Raw genomic sequence first — 24,722 nt, forward strand, 5'->3', positions numbered from 1 at the left:
ACCTTGCCACAGCCTCTTCCAACTTCCTGGAGTCTCTCCTCCAACCATCATCTATGCATATCCTCCTATCATCGTAGCTGTGCAGGCTGGAATTTTCCCAAAGTCCTTTGTCTTTTTACCCACATTCAAAAGTTTCCTCAAAATTTGTTTCTTCAACAAAGCCTTTCATCACTTTTCCTAGCTCATGCTTGGTGCATGCTCCCCTCCCATTTTTGTGAACGGTTTGAGGATATTTTGCTCTGTTAAAAGTCATATATAAATGTATGTTTATGTTGTTGTAATGAATTCCAATACAGAATTATGTAATTATAAAATCTACAAAAAATGATAGTGACAAATTTTGGGAGAAGTTTTCAGAATCTCACTTCCCGTTTATCGACTCTTGCTCAGAAGTGAGTATAGCACAAAAGTCTCCATGTTTCTCATAATATTAATGAAGAGTTTCAGCTCTGAGTGTCTTGGTTGAATGATAGATAGTGGACATATTGTGAATTTTTGAAACAATAACTGTAGGCACCGCTAGAACTGACATGACAACTAATTAATTAGAACTGTCACTGGCCTGAAAACGTAACGTAGAATATTCCATCAATGACAGTGTATTGCAGTAATTCTTTCAGGAGTATTGAAAATACATCAGGAGCACTGTAGGAACTCTCAGCAATGTTACTCCTGTAAGTCTGTAATTACTTTACAGCTTTGTTACATGATAGCCAACTACAGTCATCATTTTTATTTTCACTGCATCTAATTGCCATATTCCTTATTTGTCAAATCATCATAAAGCTCGTAAATAATAATTTAAAAAATCAACTTGCTGTAGTGATATCTCTCACCATGACAAGGAATAATCAAAACAAATAGGATTGAAAAGACAGGGTTGGTTATGAGAATAATGATAGCTGAAAACAAGCAGGTGCATCTGTACTAAAGCCTTACAGCTTGGCCAACCTTGAACGAATCCACATTAGAAATTAATGTTTGTTAAGTTGGTATCGCTGCTTATTGTATTTCTTATTTCTGATAATTTAGTAAAAAGTTTGTCCAATATTTGTTCCCATCTGAGAACTAAGCAAAATTTGATTACTTAGATAGAATGAGGAAATTGAGCTGTGTAACCAGAAAGCCTACTTAAAGAAAGGGTGAGCTAATATCCCCATTGTGTTGACATCAAGAGATAAAGCTTATTGTGTCTGGAGTTCATGCCAGAATTTGAGCTCAGACTCATCGCTGGTTTCTATCTATTCAAATTAATGGCCTGAAAATTGTTGGAGAATGAACACCCAAATTTCTGCTGTGTGCTCTCAATGCACAAAGCTCTGTATTACTAGCGCTGAAGACAAAACTTTACCCCAAAGACTCATTGCACCGTCTTGTACACTAACTCATTCTTACTTAATACATTAAAACCTTGTAGATCTTTACCTCCCTCAGTCTTTCTTTTGTCATACTATCAACAGACTTTTAAACCCTGAACACTCATCACCTAACCCCACTCCACTTGGGCACTGTGGGCCATCAGCAGCAGCAGAATTGTATTCCACCACAATCTATAACCTCATGGCCTGGCCTATCTCTCACTCTACCATTGCCATCAAGCCAGAGGACCAACCCTGGTTCAATAAGGAGTGCAGAAGAGCTTGCCAGGAGCAGCACCAGGCATATCTAAAAATGGGTGCCAACCTGGGGAAGCTGCAACACAGGACTCATCATCATAGGCAGTCCCTCGGAATCAAGGAAGACTTGCTTCCACTCCTGAAGTGAGTTCTTTGGTGGCTGAACGGTCCAATACGAGAGCCACAGTCTCTGTCACAGATGGGACAGATAGTCGTTGAGAGAAGGGGTGGGTGGGACTGGTTTGCCGCACGCTCTTTCCGCTGTCTGCGCTTGATTTCTGCATACTCTCGGCGTTGAGACACAGGGCTACATGCATGATAAACAGTGGAAGCAGCATGTTATAGACAGAGCTAAGTGACCCCACAATCAACGGAGCAGATTCTGCAGTTCTGCCGCATAGAGTTGTGAATGGTGGTGGACAATTAAATAACTAATGGGAGGAGGAGGCTTCATGAACATCCCCATCCTCAATGATGGCGGAGCCCAGCACGCAAGAGCAAAAGACAAAGCTCAACCATCTTTAACCAGAAGTGCCAAGTAGATGATCCATATCAGCCTCCTCCTTATGTCCCCACCATCATAGAAACCAGTCTTTAATCAATTTGATTCACTCCAAGTAATATCAAGTAGCAGCTGGATATAGCAAAGGCTATGGGCCCTGACAATATCCCAGCTGTCGTGTTGAAGTCTTGTGCTCCAGAACTAGCCGCACCTCAAGCCAAGCTGTTCCAGTACAGCTACAACACTGGTATGTATCCGACAATGTGGAAAACTGCCCAGGCATGTCCTGTCCACAAAAAGCAGGACAAATCCAATCCAGCCAATTACTGCCCCATCATCTACTCTCAATCATCAACAAAGTGATGGAAGGTGTCATGGACATGGCAATCAAGTGGCACTTACTCACCAATAACCTGCTCACCAATGCTCAGTTTGGGTTCTGTGAGAACCACTTGGCTCCAGACCTCATTACAGCCTTGGTCCAAACATGGACAAAAGAGATGAATTCCAGAGATGAGGTGAGAGTGACTGCCCTTGACATCAAGGCAGTATTTGACCAAGTGTGGCATCAAGGAGCCCGAGTAAAACTGAAGTCACTGGGAATCAGGGGGAAAACTCTCCACTGGCTGGAGTCATACTTGGTACAAAGGAAGATTGTTCTGGTGGTTGGAGGTCAATCATCACACCCCCAGGACATCGCTGCAGGAGTTCCTCAGGGCAGTGTCCTCGGCCCAACCATCTTCAGCTGCTTCATCAATTACCTTCGTTCCATCATAAGATCAGAAGTGGGGATGTTTGCTGATGACTGCACGTGTTCAGTGCCATTCGAAACTGCTCAGATAGTGAAGCAGTCCATGCCCGCATGCAGCAAGACCTGGACGACATTTAGGCTTGGGCTGATAAGTAGCGTAACATTCACTCCACACAAGTGTCAGGCAATGACGATCTCCAACAAGCCAGAGTCTAACCACCGCGCCTTGACATTCAATGGCATTATCATCACCGAATCACCTACCAACAACATCCTGGGGATCACCATTAACCAGAAATTTAACTGGACCAGCCACATAAATACTGTGGCAATAAGAGGAGGTCAAAGGCTGGGTGTTTTGTGGCGAGTGTCTCACCTCCTGACTCTCAAAGCCTTTCCACCATTTACAAGGCACAATTCAGGAGTATGATGGAATACTCTCTACTTTGTCTGGATGAGTGCAGCTCCAACAGCACTGAAGAAGCTTAACACCATCCAGGACAAAGCAGCCCACTTGATTGGCACCACCTTAAACATCCATTTCCTCCACCACTGGTGCACCCATGGCTGCAGAGTGTACCATCTACAAGATGCACTGCATTAAGTCGCCAAGGCTTCTTCAGCAGCACCTCCCAAACCTGTGACCTCAACCACCTAGAATGAAAAGGGCAGCAGGTGCATGGGAACACTATTATCTGCATGTTCCCCTCCAAGTTAGACACCATTCAGATGTTCCTTCATCATCGCTGGGTCAAAATCCTGGAACTTCCTCCCTAACAGCATTGTGGGAGTACCTTCACCACATGGACTGCAGTGGTTCAAGAAAGCGGCTCACCCACTTCTGGAAGGCAATTAGGGATGGGCAATAAATGTTGGCCTTGCCAGTGATGCTCACATCCTGTGAATGAATAATTAAAAAGTTAGGTGAGGGCGTTATGGCTTGCGACAACATACAAAATAGCAGTATAGCGTTAAACCAGGCGTTGCACGGCAATTGACATCACGATCTGCACATTTGAATTTGAGAGACCAGTGCTGGCAAGGGCAGCGCTATGGCCGTCCCCAAAATGCCCATTGCCATGTCCCACGCTGGAAGCGGGTGGAAGCGAAGCAGCGCCATTTTTTGAAGAAATCCAGCGCAAACACACAGTGCTAAGGTAGGGAATTTCGAGTCCAACCTCTTCAGTTCTAAGAAGTGAACAGCACTTAACTTTGAATATGAAGAGTTCTTCAAAGACCAAAGGCTAGGGGCCCGAATTTGATGAAGGCCTCCGCCCACCCAAGTGTCGTCAAAGGACCGCTGATGGCTGCCGAGGTACCGGATGGTACTTTGGGCGGGGTTTTCATTAGAGCGGGCGGCAAATGAGCGACTTATACCGCCAATCAGGGTGGCAGCCGGTGGGAGCTCTCATTCTCGGCAGCAGAGGCGCTTGCCGCCCAAATGCCACCGAGGATGGTGCCGGGCCCACGGAGGGTCGAAGAGCTGAAAAGCAAAAGTACTAACCTTTTTCACCCCATCTTCCTACCTACCGTCAGGGACAGACCAGCCTCCAGCCAATGGTCCACCCCTGTTCTTCCGCCGACTGCAGCCGACTCCCACTCGCATCAATATCGCAGCTCAGCGGGCGGGAGGTCAGTTGCGCGACTCGGCTATCCGCTGACGTCAGCGGGCGCTTCCCGGTGGCTCTCCCCTCCCTCAGAACTTTACACAAGTCTCCATCCAGTATGACCTCATTACCTCTCACACACAATGTCATCTTTATTTCACCTGCAATCTATTCCATCAACATGGGTGCCCTTTATACTTTCTCATCTTGGTCCTCAGAATCCCACCACGATCATCCCCAACACCAGCAGCACCAGGCATATCAGCAGCACCAAATCGCTTCTCGGCCTTTTGGCTAAGATCATGCGTAACTGACCTGACAGGGGAGTAACCATGACCCAAAAGTGGTTCTCCCTAGATCAGGAAGGTGGTTCTCCTATGCTTTTTGGAAATAAGAGGTGGGTGGGGTGGATTGACCCATCCACCTCCACGGAGGTGTGTGGGGTTGCTGACCCATCCACCTCCATGGCACGAACCTGGTATTGCAGTACTTCCAGGAATGGTGCAGTGGCTCTCGGCCTTTTGGCTAAGAGCATTGGCGCAGAGTGATCCTTGATGTGTGCAAGGTGACCTCTGGCGTTTGTGATTTGACAAAGAATTGGAAAGATTGGCTACGAATAAAAAAAAAAAAAACAACAACAACCTTCTCCACAACCATCTGATGCTGCACAGGACAGAGGGCATCAGCACCCGACCACATTGCTGCCAAGGAGGCCACGGATGGCCTCACCATAACCAGATTTACTTCATTTGATGCTGTACAACCTGGCTACCACATGATGCACCAGGTTGGCCCTACCCCACATCAGCACCATAAAGCATCCCTACAATGTCCAAACCATTCCTTTCACACCCATCACCATTGCCGGAGGTACCGTTATGTCTCACCAATCACTGCAACTCACTAAGCCACTTCTAAAGGTGCACACAAATCTGACCAAGAAAGTAAAGTGTTGAAAATAAAGGTTTCCATGTTTGACACCAGATTAATAGAAACTTTACAAGGACATTGCATAAAACACCCAAGTGCCTACCCTTGTGTGTTGTTAGTTGGTATGATTGCACTAGGATGAGGGTGAGTGTGAGGGGTGGCTAGTGAAATGAGGATATGATAATATAGATAGAGGGAGGGATAGGTGGAGGTGCAAGGTAAGTTGGTGTGAGTAAGGATATGCGGAGATAGGGAAGGTAGATTGATGGGGATGTGATGAGAGGCACAGCAGGATGAGGTTGACTATGGCTTTGTACTAACGCTTTGTGATCTAATGAGAACATTGAAATTTATGCGTCACTGCACCTAGATCCTCCTGACCACATCCCTGCTTGTGCCTCTTATGCTATGTGCAACCAGACTGTGTTGATCTCCAGAGAATGTCTCTTCCACCTATGGGAAGGGAAGAGCACCCCCCTGCGTGCTGTGACTCCCAGGAGAGCCTGGGTGCAGCCCTCTACCTTAGTACAGCCATCGTTAGTGTTTGCAGCACCTCAATGCTGTAGAACACTGATGGAGCAAATGGCAAAATAAATTTGCGCATGTTTCCTTTAAAGAAACCGGCTGATGATGCGTCATCAAATGACGTCACCAGGCTCACTTCCTCTAATTGGCCAGGAAACACGCTGGGTGGACTTAACAAGCCCAATCGAGGAAAATTCATTTCACAGAGCAGGATGGAGCCAACGGCGGGCTCAGGAACCGCCACTGACATCGCTCACTATGGACCTGCTGAGGTCAGCAAAATTGTGGCTTATGTGTGTGGCATATTGGTCTATGGATAATGTTTTGATTTCCTTGAAATGGATTTGTAGGCAAAGTACGTAAATTTGTATTTGAAGGATATTGGTTTGAAAAAGGTATGTCTTTCTTTCCGAAGTGTGGCTCCACATTTATGGGGCAGGGGGCTGGTGTTGAGACCCCTCCTGTTTGGAGCTTGATTGATAAGATTATGGTTCTCTCTGTTTTGCGATGTAATTGAGAAAGTTAGTTTGGGCCAGTTCTGCGCCTGTGTTAAACCGTACGACGTATTTCGACAAACAACAGACTGTTCTGTTTAAGATGGACCTGAAGTATGATTCTTGATTAGTTCATTTGTATCTTGTACTAATATTCCACTACAATCTGTCAGTAGTAACTTCAATATGTGTTTGGATAAATTGCAGACAACTTAAAAGGCAGACAATGAGATCACCCAAAGACCTTAGGTTAATTAGAAGATTAGATAGCTGCTGAAGGCGTCGTGCAAATTCACACAGAATCAAGGATGTTAGTTTATGAAATTGTATTTACATCTACCTGTACTTTTATGAGAGCAAGCTTGACCTTTAGTAGACTGTGCAAGCATGTTTGGACTCAGCACATTGTCAAGGTCACCACTAAACTGACGGTTTATAAGATAATTGTCCTTGCCAATCTCCTGTATGGATGTAAAACATTGACACTTTGCAGAAGGTACAGTCTACAGCTGGAAAGGTGCCACCAAAGACACCTTCCACTGTACTTTGTGTTAGGTGCAGGAAAATAAACCATGTTGCCAGCACCAGCATTGAGGCTATGATAGTCAATGCTCAGCTGCATTGGGCTGGACATGTTAGGATGGATGACATACCATTGCCGTACCAGGCACTTAATTATGAATGGCAGAAAAAAATCATGGCAGACAACTAAGGTGTTACAAAAATAACTGAAGATTCAGTTGAAGCAATGCAACATGGTTGTTAACTCTTGGGAAACACTGGCCATTGACGGCAATAGGGTGCTGTAGTGAGAGAAGCAGTGAAGGGCTTTGAGCTATAATGCTATGCCAGTATGGAGGCAAGGCACGAGAGATGGAAAGATTCTCAACTTCAGCAGGATCAACAGGAACATTTACAGGAATGTCGTTATGTGAGCCTTGTGTCTGTCACATATCGGTCTGCATAGTCATCAATACATCTTTCATGAACATGCTCTCTCCTTTGTTGGTATTGTCATCTCAAGTATGAGGGACATATTACCACTATTTTTATGTTTCAATGTTCTAATATTTCAATTAATAAATGAGTTGGAAACTATCTGTTTTAATAAATTAATCTCTGAAGAAGCACTGTCTTCATAAATAAGTGTTTGGTTTTTCTGCTGTTTGGGGAGGCAAAAGACCTTTGCATCATTTTCTCCATAATAATACCAAACCAATGGTTTATATCATTGCATCGCTTCTCCTGAAAATGTTGACTTCTTGTATGGGTAGAGCTTCACTGATGCTTGTCAGTGCCTAGGTAGTGAATGGTGGCAAGCGATTTGATGGCAGCGAGCATTGCACTTATGCCTGGTCTTGTCTTCACACATTGTTAATACAAGCCATGATCTTGTTGAATGGTGGAGAGGCTCGAGGGGCTAGATGGCCTACTCCTGTTCCTAATTCTTATGTTCTTATGTTCTTATTAAGATGCAGCGGTGATTACCGCTGACCTCAAAGAAAGCTGCCCACAGAGATCTCGCTATCTCTGCAGTGAGAACTTTGCAATTGATTGTAGCACTGCCAATTGGGTCTTCCTAGTGTAGAGCAGCAGTGACATCATCAAGCTGTCTAAGAACATTGAAGAATTCTCACAGACAACAAACCAGGAAATGAAAAGCATTGATTATCTGCACTTTAAACAAAATGTTACAGAGAGCAAAATAAAGATTGAGACATACACATGGGATTAAGGTAGAAGCTGAAATATCATGAACAAACTTTAAATTTTTTAAAATCTAGTAATTTTTAACATAATGGAGAAATTTGACATTCCAAAAATAAAATGAGTTTTTCAGGGCCAGAACGGTTGTTGAGCAGTGCACTGTTAAAAACCCCAGTTCCACCAATTTCAACAAGGCTTAATATTTAATGGGATGTTTAACAGTGATATTAGTGTGGAAAAGCTTAAGTTTTTATCTGTTCCATTGATTTCTCTGATTGACGGCTATGGGGAGGAGGGCAGTGGGTTCACCTGTGTTGAAGCAGTCAATGACTGACTGCAACTTCAGGATTTCCGTGTTTAACTGCGCATACACTAAATCCTGAAGCCACAGTCAGTTTCAGAGGAGTAATGACTCATGACCCACTGCAAAATCCAGGCCAGTGTATTTATAAAACGTCCAGAAAGGCATGCACACTTTTCCATCAAAACGGTATGCGTTTAGAATAGTTTTTTACACAGAAAACAAGCATCACACATAAAATGCTTCATCAGATGTCTTGTGCTTTAGTTTAGTTTCATGGGAAATGATGTACCGCCCCATGAGCAATTTAGAAAAGGCACACAATTCTTCACATTTTGACCTTTTGTTTCTGTTCATACAGTGACATTTCTAAAACAAAAGCAAATGGGAAGAAAGACCACGTAGCTATAATCAGAACAAAATGTGAAGCTGGATTTCAGTTAATTTAAAGCTTCTGATTTTCTTTAAGCAGTTTAGACCTGATTGTTGAAAGACATGCAACTCTGTAGGTTCATTTGTGGTTTTCAATTTGTGCATGCTTAATAATCCTTTGTAAAAATGCTGTAAGCAAAAATAAATATGAAGATAAAATTAATAGAAAGCATGAATAGAAATCAAGACAAATACAAAGAAATGAAGATAAACATTGGTATGTGAGACAAAGATATTTTCTTTAAGGCGGGGAAAGTCAAAAGCTGTATTACAGTGTGATACTACATGAGCTCAATACAAGAGATCAGCCATGGAGACACACTATCACACCAGCTAATCTTTATGCTAAATTTCAGTGTGGGGATTAACCTAGACAATAGAAATTTCTGAGTCAGCTATCAAAATGAACAGTGGAGCAGGCACTCTGCCTAGTGCATATTTTGTTGTTCTTTATTTTTTCATGGATAAACACTTTCAAATTTTCAGTATCTCTCTTTGCAATTCTACTTTTGGCTCCGAACTGGATAAAGGTTGAGTACCACTGATTAAACATTTTACTGCATGTCTTTATACTTTTGCTCATTTGATTTGAAGAACTCTTTTCTATTAATTATTATACTGATTTTAAATGAATTTCAATGACAGCGGAATGTCTGTTGGTTTTTTTTTTATTATTGTCAATAATTGTGTTTTCTTCATATGTCAGTGCGAGCTTAGAGCCAGGAATGTCAAAACGATATGGAGAGCTAAAGCATGCAATGCGTAAGTGCACATATTGGGAATAATAATGTGTAGTGTTTCATGCATAAAGCTCTTCTATATTGACAAAGGCGATATTGACCCTGCACTGTGTACTCTTGGTGCAGTAAGGTACAAAGTACTTCAACCTGAAGGACCATTATAAACATCTTCATGAGCAATAGCTCAGGGTAGCAAGAGCAAATGGTAATGAAAACTACTAAATCAGTCCCAGAAATTTAAAAAAAATGAAAACGTCCTAGAATATCAAAGAAGTGAAGAATCCTAAGAAAAGCCATAAGAAAAATTGCCAGATAATTTTAAAACATTGATAACGAAGCATCTACAACTACAACTGCCTTGTGAACTTCAACAATGAAAATAATTTGCTGGAATTCGCAAAAATGTAAAAAAAATCTTTAAAATTCTGAAAATTCCTTGAAGCTTAAGAAATAAAAACACACAGAACATAGATAAATGTTTTTAATTTCCCAGGAATTGTTTTTTTTTAGTAAAGTCAATCCCAGAAGCCCAAGTGTTGTGGAAAAATATTTCTGAGACTGTATAATATATAAAGAGAGGTTTATTAAATCGGAGACAAAGCTTTGGGAGAAGTGTTAAAGACCCCTGTCTTTGAACCATCTTCTCAAATTGGTATCTGCAGTGAAATTCTTTTATCTTACAAATTACGTCACTTTACAACACATGCTTTAGCACTACAAAGCTGTTACTATCGAAGGCTAAGCTTTTGATATTAACCATCCTGCATTGTGACAGGGCAGTATAAACAAGTGCAGGTCTTTTGGCACCGGTATAAACAAACATACCCAGCACTTAACTCTTTAGTATTCATTATCTCACTTTCCTATCTCCATAACTCAAGGCCAGCATACCTTAAAGTCTAACTGTTTTTTTTATATAAAGCATAATGCATCAGTATTGTCCCTTACAAAATTCATTAAAGGGGAAAATAAAACAAATGTTTGGTCCCGTATACTAGTCCAGTATATGTCCAAAAATCCGCTCCAACACCAAGTATAAAAGAAAGATCTTGTGAGGTTCTAGCTTATCTGAAAGGGTGGGGAGAGGGGAGAAGAACAATCTTGAGACATTAAGGATAACAAAAAATAGTCAGGAAATTATGAGACTGGAAATTAAAATAAAAGGAAACCTGGAAAATGGAAAAAAAAATTTAAAATCTCAGATAAATGAGAAATCAAATAGCACTGCAGCTGTACAGCCCCCTGGGAGGATCGGTAATTGTTGCTAGATGCTTCAGTCAGATTCCTGCTCTCTTCTCCAGGGGTGTTGATAACATTACAATATTCCTGTGGACAGTGTTCTGCCTAGTCTCAGCATGCACCAGCACGCCACTCTCATCATTTTTACAAGACATTCGGCAAGCTAGTAAAAAAATCTACTTTTATTCGAATGAGATACCACCACGATTGTTAAATTAAATATTGTGCCACTCTAGACAACTAAGGGTCATAAATGATTCAGAAATTACACCCTGTCTAAAGTTAATTGGATTCGCCTCCACTTGACCCAACTATAATTGGCTAAATAAAACTAACATTTTAATGCCATGTTAAATCTATGCTGTAAAATGCAAATAGGTGTAACTGCTGAAGAAGTGCACCTTTTATGATTGAATGGAAACTATCTGTAAGGTGTTAGACAGAGGTGAAAATTAGTTTTGGACACATATCATAATTTAATCAGTTTATTTGCTTCCCCCGATTAATATTTTTTTGTCCAGAGTTTGATCCATGGGAGGCCAGAGGATTGGGAATTTTTTAAAAGCCAGCAAAGAACAACTAAAAAAATGATAACGAGAGGGAAGATATATTATATATATATATTAAACTTGAACAAAATATAAAAACAGATAGTAAGAGTTTCTACAGGTACATAAAAAGGAAAAGAGTGGCTAAAGTAAATGTTGGTCCGCTAGAGGATGAGACTGGGGAATTAATAATGGAGAACAGGGAAATGGCAGAGACATTGAACAAATATTTTGTATCGGTCTTCATGGTCGAAGACACTAAAAACATCCCAATAGTGGATAATCAAGGGGCTTTAGGGAGGGAGGAATTTAATACAATCACTAGCACTAATAAAGCAGTACTCGGTAAAAGTAATGGGACTAAAGGTGGACAAGTCCCCTGGACCTGATGCCTTACATCCTTGGGTTTTAAAAGAAGTGCCTGCAGAGATAGTGGATGCATTGGTTGTAATCTACCAAAATTCCCTGGATTCTGGGGCGGTCCCAGCGGATTGGAAAACTGCAAATGTAACGCCCCTATTTAAAAAAGGAGGCATACAAAAAGCAGGAAACGATAGACCAGTTACCCTAACATCTGTCATTGGGAAAATGTTGGAGTCCATTATTAAGGAAGCAGTAGCGGGACATTTGGAAAAGCATAATTCAATCAAGCAGAGCATGGTTTCATGAAAGGGAAATCATGTTTGACAAATTTGCTGCAATTCTTTGAGGATATAATGAGCAGGGTGGATAACGCGGAACCAGTGGATGTGGTATATTTGGATTTCCAGAAAGCATTCGATAAGGTGCCACATAAAAGATTACTGCACAAGATAAAAGTTCACGGGGTTGGGGGTAATATATTAGCATGGATAGAGGATTGGCTAACTAATAGAAAAGAGAGAGTCGGGATAAATGGGTCATTTTCTGGTTGGCAAACAGTAACTAGTGGGGTGCCACAGGGATCGGTGCTGGGACCTCAACTATTTACAATCTATATTAATGAAGGATGAAGGGACCAAGTAGCCAAGTTTGCTGATGATACAAAGATGCGTGGGAAAGCAAATTGTGAGGCAGACACAAAACACCTGCAAAGGGATATAGACAGACTAAGAGAGGGCAAAAATTTGACGGATGGAGAGGGATATGCCAGGCCATGAGGTAGTGGTAGAATACAATTCTGCTGTTGGTGATGGCCCACAGTGCCTCATGGATACCCAGTTTTGAGCTGCCAGATCAGTTCTGAATCTGTCCCATTTAGCACAGTGGTAGTGCCACACAAACCGATGGAGGGTGTCTTCAGGTGAAGATGGGTCTGTGCGATTTTCACTCCTACTAATACTATCATGGACAGATGCAACTGCGACCGGTAGATTGGTGAGGACAAGGTTTTTCCCTCATGTTGGTTCTCTCACCACCTGCCGCAAGCCCAGTCTGGCAGCTATGTCCATCAGGACAGTGTTGGTGCTAACAGGCCACTCTTAGTGATGGACATTGAAGGCCCTACCCAGGATACTTTCTATGCCCTTGCTGTCCTCAGTGCTTCTTTGAAGTGATGTTCAACATGGAGGAGTGCTGATTCATCAGCTGAGAAAGAGCAGTAAATAGTAATCAGCAGGAGGTTTGACCTGATGCCATGAGACTTCACGGAGTCCAGAATCAATGTTGAGGACTCCCAGGGCCACTCCCTCCCGACTGTATACCACTGTTTCTGCCCCCACCCCCTGCTCCTCTGACATGTCTGTCGTGCTGGTGGGACAGGACTTACCCAGGCATCTGGTTCTTTTGCCGAAAGGCATGATTCTGTGAGTGTGAGTATATCAGGCTGTTGCTGGACTACTTCGTGGGATAGCTCCCCCAATTTGGCACACTTTCCCAGATGTTAGCGAGGAGGATTTTGCAGGGTCTACTGGGCTGGGTGTGCCTTTGCCATGCCTGAACCCAATGCCTAAGTTGATGCCAAGTGGTCCGTCCGGTTTTATTCTTATTATACTCTTTCGTAGTGGTTCGGTACAACTGAGTAGCCTACATTTTAGAGGGCAGTTAAGAGTTAACCCACATTACTGTGGGGCTGGAGTCACAAGTGGGCCTCTGGATTACTAGTCCAGTAATATAACCACAAAGCTACCATTCTCATTCTAACTTCAAATTGGTCACTTCGGTGCCGCAGGTGTGATATTTGTGTAACAAGATAACTCATCTCTGACTCCTGAAGGTTGTAAACAGAATATATTTCCTGCTGATCTTTTCACAACCACCACGTTTGATGCCTGTGTGACAACTGTCTGGGTTTGATGTGGAATAGCAGAGTTTTGAAGATTCCATTTATGTGTAATCACAGACAAAAATCAGATCGGGTTTTGTCACCCTGCCTCACTCAGTGCTGCTCCAGGTATCGTACCTCAGTCCCGTTCTTGCTGCTTCTGCAATCTGAAAGCTTGACGCAAGATTGGAAACTCTCAGGTATGTTATTCAGCTGTGTTTAGTTGCTTTTTGTAAAGTCCTGACTCTGCAGTACAGACTTACACGAGGCACATGCTGAAGTCAAGGTCACTCTGGACCTGCACCTTTATTTCACAGCTCTCCAGTGCTAAACTTGCCTGAGACCTGCCTTTATATACCTGTGTGGAACAGGTATCCAGTGTCTCCTGCAAGTGCACCCCTGGTGGTAAGGTAAGCTTGTGGTTACAGGTCATATCTAGTTACAGTCATGTATAGCATGGTATACAGTAGTGTGAGATACATGACATCACCCTCCCCCAAGGTCTTATTGTCTTAATAGATTCAGTCTCTCAGGTGGTCTACGCTGTCCCGTGGAGCATCTTAGTTGTGGTTCAGTTGTTTGCCTTGGTGCCTGTTTTTCTTTCGGTGTGATTGCTGGTATCTCGCCTGGGCTGTCTGTTTCATTCAGTGTGATTGCTGGTATCTCGCCTGGGCTGTCTGTTGAGACTGCCCTTTCCTCAGGTTGTTCCCTCTGTCTGTCCACCAGGTGTGATGTGAGTTCCACATTGTAGTCTGCCTCTGGTTCTGCAGTGTTGTTGGTGAATCTACTTTTTACTTGGTCTACATGCCTCCGGCAGGCTTGGCCATTGTCCATTTGTACAACCAGTAGCCTGTTTCCTTCCTTGCCTGTTACTGTCCCTGCAAGCCATTTGGGACCCCTGCCATAGATAAGCACAAACACTTTGTCCCCTATCTCATTCCACCTCCACCTCGAATTTCGGTCATGGTACTCAGTCAGCTTCTGGCACTTTGCCTCAACAATTTCATGCATGTCTGGGAGGATTAGCGAGAGCCTAGTCTTTAAGGTCTGTTTCATCAACAGTTATGCGGAGGAACCCCAGTCAACGAATGCGGACGAGATCTGTATGCCAGCAGCAGTCGCGACAGGCGACCCTGCAGTGTGGGACCTTGGATTTTTAGCATGCCTTGTTTAAAGATTTGCACTGCTCGCTCCGCCTGGCCATTGGAGGCTGGCTTGAACGGTGCCGTCTTAACGTGATTTATGCCGTGGTCAACTATTAAATCTTGAAATTCTGCGCTGGTGAAGCACGGACCATTATCACTGACCAATATGTCAGGAATTCTGTGCGTTGCAAACATGGTTCCAAGACTCTCCACAGTGGTGGAGGTTGTGCTCGAGTTTAAAATGGTGCACACGACCCACTTTGAAAATGCATCCACGACTACGAGGAACATTTTTCCCATGAATGGGCCCGCATAGTCTACATGCACCCGCGATCACGGTTTGAAGGGCAGATCCAGGGGCTTAGGGGGGCCTCCCTGGGGGCATTACTGAGTTGGGCACAAATGGTGCACCGCTGAACGCAGAGCTCCAAGTCCGCATCAATGCCAGGCCACCAGACGTGGGATCTGGCTATGGCCTTCATAAGGACGATCCCCGGGCGCTCGTGGTGGAGCTCCCGGACAAACGCCTCTCTGCCTCGCAAGGGCATAACTACTCGGCTGGCCCACATCAGGCAGTCTGCCTGTAGTGATAGTTCATGCATGCGCCTATGAAAAGGTTTGATCTCCTTGGGGCAGGCATCGTGAGCCTCTGCCCAGTCACCAGTTAAAACACATCTTTTGACTAAGGATAACGTGGGGTCGCTGGTCGTCCAGGCTCTGATTTGGCGAGCCATCATGGGCGATCCTGTGGATTCAAAGGCATTGATTGCCATTACCATCTCACAGGCCTGTTCATCGGACCCTTCCGTGGTCGCCAGGGGTAGCCTGCTAAGCGCGTCGGCACAATTGTCTGTGCCTGATTTGTGCCTTATTGTGTAGTTGTAAGACGCCAGCATGAGTGCCCACCGCTGTATGCGCGCCGAGGCGTTGGCGTTTATTGCCTTGCACTCGGATAGCAGGGACATGAGGGGTTTGTGGTCAGTTTCTAATGCGAACTTGGCCCCGAAAAGGTACTGGTGCATCTTTTTGACACCGTACACGCATGCGTGTGCCTCCTTCTCAACTATACCGTACCCGCGCTCCGCCCGCGAAAGTGAGCTGGAGGCATAAGCAATAGGTTGCAATTTACCCGCATCATTGACATACTGTAAAACGCACCCGACCCCGTACGCTGACGCATCACATGTAAGAACTAGCTTCTTACCTGGGTGAAAAAAGACTAAAACACTGTTGGAACATAGAAGGTTGCGTGCCTTATTGAAGGCACAATATGGATTGCCGTTGATGGAATCCGCCCAACAGAATCCAAAACCAAACGCACCCCTTTCTGAGTAGCACGTGGAGAGGCTCCAGCAGCGTGCTCAAGTTTTGCATAAAGTTCCCAAAGTAATTGAGTAGCCCGAGAAAGGCGCGCAGTTCTGAGACATTCTGGGGCCTGGGTGCCAGACGAATTGCTTCGGTTTTGGATTCTGTTGGGCGGATTCCATCAACGGCAATCCTTCTGCCCAAAAATTCAACCTCGAGCGCGAGAAACAGACACTTGGATTTCTTAACTCTTAGGCCTACCTGATCCAATCGACTTAATACTTCCTCCAAATTGTGGAGATGGGAGTCGGTGTCCCTGCCCGTGATGAGTATGACATCTTGAAACACAACCGTCCCCGGAATGGACTTGAGCAAACTCTCCATATTGCGCTGGAATATAGCAGCTGCCGACCTGATGCCGAATGGGCATCTATTGTACATAAAAAGGCCTTGATGTGTGTTGATGGTGGTGAGTAGCTTAGATTCTTCGGTTAGTTCTTGCGTCATATACGAAGATGTGAGATCTAGATTCAAGAAAAGTTTTCCTCCAGCCAATGTGGCAAATAGGTCCTCCGATCTGGGCAGCGGGTATTGGTCCTGTAGGGAGACTCTGTTTATGGTAGACTTGTAATCCCCACAGATTCGTACGGATCCATCAGGCTTCATGACGGGGACGATGGGACTTGCCCAGTCGTTAAATTCCACGGGTGAGATAAAGCCTTCCTGCAGAAGCTGGTCCAGTTCGTGTTCAATCTTTTCCTTTATCACATAAGGCACAGCTCTAGTCTTGTGATGGACCGGTCTGGCATCCTGTGTGATGTAGATTTTAACTTTAGCCCCTTTGAAGGTGCCCACACCTCGCTGAAAGAAATGTTCAAAACAACTTAGAACTGTTGAGCAGGAGGTCCGTTTCTCTGACGACATGGCGTGAACATCATCCCATTTTCAATTTAGTTTTGCCAGCCAGCTTCTCCCCAACAGTGCTGGGAGATCTCCAGGGACAATCCACAGGGGAAGTCAGTTCACTATCCCTTTGTGTGTGACTGAGAGCATGGCGCTGCCAAGGACTGGGACGATTTCTTTGGTATAGGTCCTTAGTTTGGTGTCGATCCTTGTGAGTTTTGGTCTGTTGCTTTTGTGCAGCCACAGCTGTTCAAATTGTTGGACGCTCATGAGAGATTGACTAGCTCCCGTGTCCAGTTCCATGTTGACGAGTATCCCGTTGAGTAGGACCATCATCATTATTGGAGCCGTCTTGTTGTAAGAACAGTGGACATTGATCGTGTTGACCCGCTGTACCCTGGCATCCCGGGCACTGTCCCCACCATCTTCTGGTCCGCTTTCCGACCCTTCCGATTCGTATACCAGCCGAGCTGCTGTTTTTCTGCACATGCGAGCCAGATGCCCTGTATAGTTGCAGTTTCTGCAAACAGCATGCTGAAATCGACACCCCCTTGTTGAGTGCCTTCCCCCACATCTCCAACACAGACCGTTTCCATTGTTTCCGAAGGATGAGCCGCATCTGGCTGATCTCTCTTGAGCTTCTCTCAGTCTGTAGTTGATTGCTCGCATTGTGGATTGATGAGGTGTGAACGGCCATTCCTGTGGCCCTTGATGGCTTCTGGTGCCACTACCTGCTGTTGAAGGCCTGCTCTCCTACCTTTGTCTGTGTGTGGGGGTAGCGGCTCATTTCACACTGTGACCCCTTGTTCTGATGTTTTGTTAGTTGTCGTACCCGCAGTGTAGATCAACCTCATTTCTTCTTCTCCTGCCAAGAATGTCTGAGCGACCAGTGCTGCTGCCTCTAGGGTCAAGTTCTTGGTCTCTATAAGCTTTCGGAATATGCCTGCGTGGCCTATTCCTTCAATAAAAAAGTATCTCAGTACTTCTCTCCTTAGTTCATCGGAGAACTCACATAAAATAGCCAGCCTCCGAAGTTCCGCCACAAAGTCGGGTATGCTCTGGCCCACACAGCATCTGTAGTTGTAGAACCTGTGTCTGGCCATGTGTAGGCTGCTTGCTGGCTTCAGGTGGTCTCTCACCAGTGTGCTCAACTCCTCAAATGACTTGCTTGCTAGTTTCTCGGGTGCCAGCAGGTCCTTCATTCAGGCGTATGTTTTTGAGCCACAGCTGGTCAAGAGATGGGCTCTTCTCTTGTCTGCCTTATCATCGCCTAACCAGTCTTTGGTTACAAAGCTTTGCTGGAGCCTTTCTATAAAGTCCTCCCAATTGTCTCCAGCATTGTATTTCTCATCTGAGCCGTTGGTAGCCATTCTGTGGATTCTGTGATCCCGTAACTCGTCGCCACTGTAAAGTCCTGACCCTGCAGTACAGACTTACATGAGGCACATGCTGAAGTCAAGGTCACTCTGGACCTGCACCTTTATTTCACAGCTATCCAGTGCCACACTTGCCTGAGACCTGTCTTTATATACCTGTGTGGAACAGGTATCCAGTGTCTCCTGCAAGTGCACCCCTGGTGGTAAAGTATGCGTGTGGTTACAGGTCAGATCTAGTTACAGTCATGTATAGCATGGTAAGATACAGTTATGTACAGTAGTGTGAGATACATGACACTTTCCTTTATGGCAACAGCAACTCAGTGAGGAGCTACAAAGCAGTGGTGAAGCAGTGGAGTGAGTGGGGAAAAAGAGTAGAGAAATCTGGGAGTAGCCACAGTGCTTATGCTTCCCTAGGTCCAAATGGTTGAGTATTAACTCATCACCCAGGTGCATTTGTCAATTGTGCATAATTTGTAAATTCATCATCAAAGTTGGCAGCTCACACTTACTTCTAAGAAAGATATGGGGCTGGAGTTACGATTGGAAGCTCTTTCAGGCGATAATTGCGACGGGACAGTAAATTTTACGCCGGAAAATGGTTTGTGTCTGCAGCCACAAAATTCAGCAGCTGGGCCCTGAGTGTAGAGAGGAGCGCGAAGGGAGGCGTTGCACACCTCTTTGAGAGCATTAGAGCAGCTGAGCAACTGGAAATCCATTGTTAAAGAGTCGGCCTCAGCATGCCCTAAGAAAGGCTTCCCTGGAGGAAAAAAAATCGCCAAAAAATACACAAAAAACATTCCCAATACCTTGCTCACCTCACATAAAGATTAATCGCAAAAATAAAACAAAAGAAAACAATCGCACTTACCTCATGTAGTCGTTCCTTCCCTCACCTCCGCCGGAACAGTTCAGACCGCCCGCTTTCCCAGGTGGTCCGACTACACCGTGCTACGGGGCATTACACGTCCCACTCCTGGGTGGTGCTGCTTAGCGCCTCCTCAAAGCCAGCGCCAAATGTCCCAGCGGGGCGCTGGAAGCTGGCTGCCCGGGTTATACCCATTTCCACAGCCATTACCGTTCCTCCGGGGCGTGAACAGCGGCGACATCAGAACGAAAATCCAGTCAATGAACTTTAACCCCTCAGATTATTTTGTACAGAGACAGAACAATTTCATCTGACTCTCATGGGGGAAAGCTCCTCAGAACCCAAGTTTCAGTGCAGGAAAACATTTGAGAGAAACCAGTTGATAAACCTCAAAGTTTGAGTATTTAAAAGGGTAAATGGAGTAACAAAGAAATTCTAAAAAGGAAGCAAATGCCTTTCTGGATATCATCCAACCATTAAAGCATATTTGACAATATGCTTGACAGTGGTTTGTATTTTAGAATATATGCTTCTAGATATATGACTTAAGTGATAATAAATTCTGCCAAGATTATAGGCAGACATGACAAGTTCAATATGCAACTTTCTGCATTTGGGGTTAATTGGTAGACCATGGCTGCATTATCCCCAAGAGAATGCAAATTAATAAGATATATACTTCTTGGTCATAGGAGTGAATAAGCTGTACTCATAGAAGTGCTGTGAAAGAAAAAAGGTATTTAAATATCCAAAACTGTAACAATGTCCACTCTTATAACAATGCTACCAGTAAAACTGTATAATGTTAGTAACTAAGGGCCTAAATTTGGCCCTCCGGTTTTTTCGGCGCACCTCCTCCGACATTGTAGAGCAAAAGCAGCGCCAAAAAAAAGACTGGTAATTATGGCCAATTCTCGGGCGTCTGTCGAGCTGGCGTGGCGCAGAACACAGAGGGCGGGGGGGGCGCGGAGCTACGTCCGTGCTGGCCGCGCAGAGCCGGCAGGGGGGGGCGCGGCCTGATCGGAGCGCCTGTGAAGGTGCTGGCAGCACACGCATGCGTGTTGCAGCATTCGCGCATGCTCAGTGGGGCAATAACATTGGCAATTGGCCATTTTTAAAGGGAGAATCTCTCACTTAGTTTTGGATGCCTGCTTGATGATTTGAAAGCTATAGAAGTGCTGCTTGGACTACTCTGCAAGAAATCAGCTGCTAAACCTCCACAAGGAGTGCTGCATAGGTGAGAGTAATTCATTGCTGCAAACAAAATAAGGACTTTGTGTTTTGAAAAATCACTGAGTGTCAATTTAATGGAGCAATGCAACACCGTGAGCCAAGAACAACGAATTTTACGCATCACGAAGTGGAGGTACTAGTGAATGTAATTGAGGAAAGATGGCAGGAGCTGGATATGAGCAACAGAGGTCACACAAAAGTGCCACCCAGAGAAATTAATAAACGCTGGAACAAAGTTGCAGAAGATTACTGTGCAGTGGTGAATACCACGAGAAATGGAAGGCAGTGTAAAAAGAAATGGCAGGACCTTGGTCAAGCAGTTAGTGAGTTCGTGTAAGTAATATTTTCATTTGTCAATGGAATTGCAATTGTAAATGTGACCACCTGTATATGTCCCACCCAGCAGAAAGACACCCTCTCTAACAAGTTATGTTTTCACCTTTGCAGAAGAAATTGGCCCACAACAAAAGGGAAAGAACTCGAACAGGAGGAGGCCCTACAAATCTGCATCCACTGACACCCTTGGAACAAAGGGTCGCTGCTTTGATGGGTCCTAGCTGGAGAAAAGCAATCAGTACTGCACAAGCTGGGCCCACACATGAGGGAGAGGGTAAGTCCTGAAAATTACTCATGGCCCTTCAAATCAACCTGCTGCCTGGCCTGCTATGTGTGAGTCTATTCATGCCACCCATCCTGCCCCCTCCTCTGCTGCTAACCATTTGACTGTTCTGTTATATTTTGCAGAACCTGATGCCAATCCTGAAGATACAAAAGAAGATTCAGACGCGGGCGAGCCAGACCAACTTTGTAGGGTGGCCATGGAGAGGTATGAAGGGGAGTATCTTGAACTTGCGTTGCCAAGCACTTCCATGATTTCTGATTCATCATTCCGTGGTTTGAGCGCGGCCCAGTCCCTGCATAGTGGTTTAGGGTCTGGTTCGACATTCTGTGGATTCAGCTCATCCCAGTCCGTGCATAGTAGTTTAACTTTTGGTCCGACATTGGATGCTTTTGAGAGTCCAGAGGTTGCGGGTTCCAGTGCTGCTGGAATGCAGTATGGAACAATCATTACCCCAATATCCCAGCCTGCACCTCCCAGTGCTGCTGGAATGCAGTATGGAAATGCCCCACTGTCCGAGGTTCCGGGTCCCAGTGCTGGTGGAATGCAGCCTGTAACACCCATGGCTACAACGTCCCAGCCTGCGCCTCACACTCGAGGGATTCCGCGAGACTGACCCAGGGCGAGGCCAAGGAGAAATGTACCACGTTGTCCTGAGATGGAAGGTGCAACTCAGGTGATGTCATTGAGTGTGGAGACCAATGAGCTTACCTGATCACTCGTGAACACTGTCAGTGGGGTGGGTGATGAGGTAGGTGGGAGTAAAAATAAAACAGGGAAGGTAGCTCAACTGTGTGAAGAGAAAAGGATTAGTGAAGACCAATGTAGGTCCCTTGCAGTCAGAATCAGGTGAATTTATAATGGGGAACAAAGAAATGGCAGACCAATTGAACAAATACTTTGGTTTTGTTTTCACTAAGGAAGACACAAATAACTTTCCGAAAATACTAGGGGACCGAGGGTCGAGTGAGAAGGAGGAACTGAAGGAAATTCTTATTAGGCAGGAAATTGTGTTCGGGAAATTGATGGGATTGAGAGCCGATAAATCCCCAGGGCCTGATAGGCTGCATCCCAGTGTACTTAACGAAGTGGCCCTAGAAATAGTGGATGCATTGGTGATCATTTTCCAACATTCTATTGACTCTGGATCAGTTCCTATGGACTGGAGGGTAGCTAATGTAATACCACTTTTTGAAAAAGGAGGGAGAAAGAAAACAGGGAATTATAGACTAGTTAGCCTGACATCGGTGGTGGGGAAAATGTTGGAATCATTTATTAAAGATGAAATAGCAACACATTTGGAAAGCAGTGACAGGATCGGTCCAAGTCAGCATGGATTTATGAAAGGGAAATCATGCTTGACAAATCTTCTAGAATTTTTTAAGGATGTAACTAGTAGAGTGGACAAGGGAGAACCAGTGGATGTGGTGTATCTGGACTTTCAAAAGGCTTTTGACAAGGTCCCACACAAGAGATTAGTGTGCAAAATCAAAGCACATGGTATTGGGGGTAATGTATTGACGTGGATAGAGAACAGATTGACAGACAGGAAGCAGAGAGTCGGAATAAATGGGTCCTTTTCAGAATGGCAGGCAGTGACCAGTGGGGTGCCGCAGGGTTCAGTGCTGGGACCCCAGCTATTTACAATATACATCAATGATTTAGATGAAGGAATTGAATGTAATATCTCCAAGTTTGCAGATGACACTAAGAAGGGTGGCAGTGTGAGCTGTGAGGAGGATGCTAAGATCTGCAGGGTGACTTGGAGAGGCTGGGTGAGTGGGCAAATGCATGGCAGATGCAGTATAATGTGGATAAATGTGAGGTTATCCACTTTGGTGGCAAATACAGGGAGACAGAATATTATCTGAATGGTGACAGATTAGGAAAAGGGGAGGTGCAACGAGACCTGGGTGTCATGGTACATCAGTCATTGAAGGTTGGCATGCGGGTACAGCAGGCGGTGAAGAAGGCAAATGGCATGTTGGCCTTCATAGCTAGGGGATTTGAGTATAGGAGCAGGGAGGTCTTACTGCAGTTGTACAGAGCCTTGGTGAGGCCACACCTGGAATATTGTGTTCAGTTTCATCTCCTAATCTGAGGAAGGACATTCTTGCTATTGAGGGAGTACAGCGAAGGTTTACCAGACTGATTCCCGGGATGGCAGGACTGACATATGAGGAAAAACTGAATCAACTGGGCTTGTATCCACTGGAGTTTAGAAGAATGAGAGGGGATCTCAGAGAAACATATAACATTCTGACGGGATTGGACAGGTTAGAGGCAGGAAGAATGTTCCCATTGCTGGGGAGTTCCAGAACCAGTTACAGTCTAAGAATAAGGGGTAAGCCATTTAGGACCGAGATGAGGAGAAACTTCTTCACTCAAAGAGTGGTTAACCTGTGGAATTCCCTACTGCAGAGAGTTGTTGAGGCCAGTTCATTAGATATATTTAAAAGGGAGTTAGATATGGCCCGTACGGCCAAAGGGATCAAATGGTATGGAGAGAAAGCAGGAAAGGGTACTGAGGTTGAGTGATCAGCCATGATCTTATTGAATGGCGGTGCAGGCTCGAAGGGCCAAATGGCCTGCTCCTGCACCTAATTTCTATGTTTTTATGTTTCTATGTAATGGCACTGACGGCAGAAATAGCAATAATGTCACGGGACATGAGGGAGGAAATTTCAGAGGCAGCGAGAACGATGGCACAGGTCATCAGGGAGGTAGCTGCTGCAATAAGGGAACATAGCCAGGCCAATCCACTGCCACTCCCATGGCAATCCCTGCACTCGTCTCTGCAGAGACCCAAGCCGTAACCCTCCGCCCCCCCCACCACCACCACCACATCCATGAAGCAGTGCACATTCACAGAGATGTGGATCGGAGATGCGTGCAGCCTTTCTTTGCTGGTGTTGTTTTTATTGTTGTTGTTGTTGTCGTTGATTTTACTCTTGTAACTGTTTTCTAATGCAAATTGTTTTGTAAGTGATGTAACTTTGCAAGACTATAAGTGACTTTACAGTTTTTAAGTAATCTTAAAGTACTTACAGTGTAAGTTTTTTCTAATGGAAATTGTTTTGTAAGTTTTGTAACTTTACAACTTGTTAGTGATCTTAGGGTTTTAAGTGATCTTAGAGTGTAAATGTTCTCACATTTTGTAAGTTATTTAATTTCGCATCTAAAAAGTGATCTTGAAGTTTAAGTGATTTTAGAGTGTAAGATTTTTCACATTGAAATTGTTTTGTAACTTTTGCAACTTTACAAGTTTATAAGTGATTTTAAAGTTTTTAAGTGATCTTAAAGAGTCATATTAAAGAACAGTTTGATAAAAAAAATTATTTTATTGCACTAAAGTGAAGTACATTCGAAAATTTTCAATAAAATATTTTTTACAGTGAAACTGAATCATGTTCCATTAACACAACACAACATTTAGGAACAGCTGCAAAAAATAAACATGTCAAAGCGGAACAGTTGTCGCTGAGCCCTCATGCATCAGTAAAGCGTTCACGGATGAGCTGCTGGTGCAAAGCTTGAGCAATCGTTAAAGGAGCACGATGGTCCACCGTCCTCCGACATCGTGCTCCAGCCTCAGGCACTTGCATGGTTTCCTGATCGTCGTCATCATCCTCCTCCACC

General features: G+C 44.5%; 1 pseudogene; it reads left to right on the forward strand.

Annotated features, from left to right (window-relative positions):
* Positions 1-4,750: 4,750 nt before the first annotated feature.
* On the forward strand, positions 4,751-4,988 carry LOC139279153 (U2 spliceosomal RNA; annotated as a pseudogene).
* Positions 4,989-24,722: the final 19,734 nt, after the last annotated feature.

The sequence above is a fragment of the Pristiophorus japonicus genome, chromosome 13 (assembly GCF_044704955.1).
Source record: "Pristiophorus japonicus isolate sPriJap1 chromosome 13, sPriJap1.hap1, whole genome shotgun sequence".
Classification (NCBI taxonomy): domain Eukaryota; kingdom Metazoa; phylum Chordata; class Chondrichthyes; family Pristiophoridae; genus Pristiophorus; species Pristiophorus japonicus.